Source organism: Mus pahari, chromosome 22, assembly GCF_900095145.1.
Source record: "Mus pahari chromosome 22, PAHARI_EIJ_v1.1, whole genome shotgun sequence".
Classification (NCBI taxonomy): Eukaryota; Metazoa; Chordata; class Mammalia; order Rodentia; family Muridae; genus Mus; species Mus pahari.
This window is the reverse complement of record NC_034611.1, coordinates 9,364,644-9,367,848: the sequence shown is the minus strand read 5'-3', so window position 1 is coordinate 9,367,848 and position 3,205 is coordinate 9,364,644.

The window sequence follows — 3,205 nt, the reverse complement described above, 5'->3', positions numbered from 1 at the left end:
TTTCTTTCTTTCTTTCTTTCTTTCTTTCTTTCTTTCTTTCTTTCTTTCTTTCTTCCTTCCTTCCTTCCTTCCTTCCTTCCTTCCTTCTGTCCTTTCTTCCTTCCTTTCTCTTTCCCCCTCCCTCTACCCCTCCCTCTCCCCCCTCTCTCCCTCTCTCTCTCTATCTCTCTTTCTTTCTCTCTTCCTTATCATCCTATAATCCCATCCTCCAGATTCTTCCTTCTTAGCTGCATTTGATTTCCATGAAGCAGATTTCTCCTAGCCAGTGTGACTTTGCACATGCTATTTCACTTTCGTAAAAAACAACACTCTCTATTTCTCAGTTTGCCTAATTTTTTCCCTTCTATAGATATGAGGCTAACTTTTTCTTGGCACCTGTATGCCATATTTTACTTACATATATTGAAACATAATCATATTTTTCTATATGGTTAACCTCCTTAATTAGGCTTTTACTGCTGTGAATAGACACTATGTCCAAAGCAAATTATAAGGACAATATTTAATTGGAGCTGACTTATAGGTTCAGAGGTTTAATTCATTATCATCAAGGCAGGGACATGCAGCATCCAGGCATGCACGGTGCAAGAGGAGCTGAGATTTCTACATCATCATCTGAAGGTCAACAAGAGAAGACAGTTTCAAGGCAGCTAGGAGGAGGGTCTCAAAACTAACCTCCACAGTTGCTTCATGCAATAAGACCAAATTTACTCCAAGACTATACCTCCTAATAGTGCCACTCCCTGAACCAAGACTATTCAAACCACCACACTTCATTTGTAAATATGTGAGCCTTCTTGAAGGAACAAATATTTCATTCAACATCCATGCTCATCTGATCATGTTTCTCTCTTCATGAACACTGCTAAGGAGACAGAAAGACTCAAGATATGGGTTTATACATTTTTTTGTTTTGTTATGCTTTTGATACAATAATTCTACTTGCCAAGAGTTAAAAATTGAAATTTTATAATAAATTCACAAAACACACTAAACTAGGTAAAAAATTAATTCCTTATGAATATAAAATGAAATTCTTGATATTTTAGAAATGCATATAAACTTTGGAATTGGTATTTAACCTAATTCTGAAAATGGAATTAAGAGTTTAATTTTTTAAGGTTTTTTATTTTGTTTACGTGAATATACTGTCATACTCTTCAGACCAGAGGAGGACATCAGATCCCATTACAGATGATTGTGAACCACCATATTGTTGTTGTGAAATATACTCAGGATCTCTGGAAGATTAGTCAGTGCTTATAAGTGCAGAGCCATCTCTCCAGTCCTAGTCTCATTTTTTTTTTTAATCACACAAGTTTATTTTTATTTTTTTAATGAGGTTGTGCTGAATAAGTAAATTTCCAAGGAGATAATTCTCATGACAACAGCATGTATATATGACCACCATGTGGACAACATACAGTCCCTATAGGCAATCACCGTAAGCACAGCAGTACAGTTCTTTCACACAATCATCATGCAGACAATAAAACAGTCCTTAGAGATAATCATCATGGGGCCAGCTCTTATGGTACCTTGTGTAATCACAAGGATAGTATTATGGTACTATGTGTAATCACCATGAGGACATCAGTGATATGGTCCCCTTGGATATTTCCCATAATGGCATCAGTAGAGGCTCCTGCACATAATTACCAAGAATATATCATACCTTATACCATCCTGAATAGTAACTCTTTTTCATTTATTTCCAACATTTCTATCTGTCACATATCATCCTGAATCAAACCTAAGATTGTTTGCTTCCTTCCTTAGAGATATGCAAAGAGTGGTTTGGAGAAGTAGGCCAAAAAATTCTTCCAAATATGTGAGAATAAATATCATCAATAGGTTTTCAGGTACAATGATAAAAGTGAGTAATAAGAAGCAAAAAGTATTATCAAATCTTGTTTTCCTCCTTTAAATAAAAGAAAAATATGGAATCTTCATATCAAGGGGTTTTGTGAAAAAGGTATGCTTCATGGGATTTTGCAGGTACATTAGCATTGAAATATATAGACTAACTTGTAAATGACTTTCCAAGCACTCACCAATCACTTATTTTTGTTTTGTTTTGTTTTGCTTTGTTTGTGTGTTTTGTTTTGTTTTTGTTCTTGTGATAGGGTCTTATAGAGCTGGGTTGGCTTAGACCTCATTATAAAGTTGAGGATCACCTTGATCTCCTGATCCTCCTATTTCTACTTCCAAGTACTAGGCAAAAGGTCACTATCCTTCATTGTCAATTTTGTCAGTTTCTTAATGCAGTTTCCATATAGTCAGAGCTCTGAGACATTTTTTTCTGCATGCATCATACAGCACTGAGGATAGTAAATCTACATGGCCTGTGTGTTTCAACACGTAGTCTCTCATGTACAGAATACATCCTTTCAGCCAGCATAGTATCTCTTATTCATATGTAGAAAGAAAAGCTGTACCTTTCCAACTTGATCCCAAATCATTTCTGATTGATTACTCCAGCCACCATTTCCCTGTCAGCTGCTCCATTTTCTCCAAGAGCTGTAGGTGTTCTGCTGAAACTGACTTCCCTGGGGGGTAGCCTTATTTATTGTCAATCTATAGAACCCATTTATTTCTCAGCAAAGTAGAGCCGAGATCCATTAGTGTCAGTACTTGCAGCAAGGGAGGCATGAGCGGCCATAAATTAGCTACAATCTTCAATAGTCTTTCCTTAGAAAACCAAGAAAGGAGCAGCAGGTAGCTGTGATCCTGTCTTGTGACAGTTCCATTAATGGACAGCATCATGCAGTGGATCAAAGAGTGGGAGGTTAACTGTCCTGAAAGTAAATTGACTCTAAGTACAGGTCTCATTAGGTAGTAATAGATTCTTTCAATGCTTTGTAAAGACATTTTTTCTCTGCTAAAATGAAGAGATAGAGCAAAAAAAACAAAGCAGAGTGAGAGGAATTATGTTATTTGTTGCCTCTTTCCATAGATCAATCTTTTTTATGATGTCTTATATTTTTAATTATCTAGTGACATTATCTTCTTTTTGAAATAAAATTAAATCACTTACCTTAACTCTTCCACACCCTCTCTTCCACAGTAGCCTCTATCTTTTTTAAAAGCTGTCTTTTTTTTAAAAGAAAGGTTGTCATCTGACCTACACAGCATGAGCAGACATTTTGATATAAAAAAGACACAGAGACACAAAGACACACACATATTTACACACAGACATGCA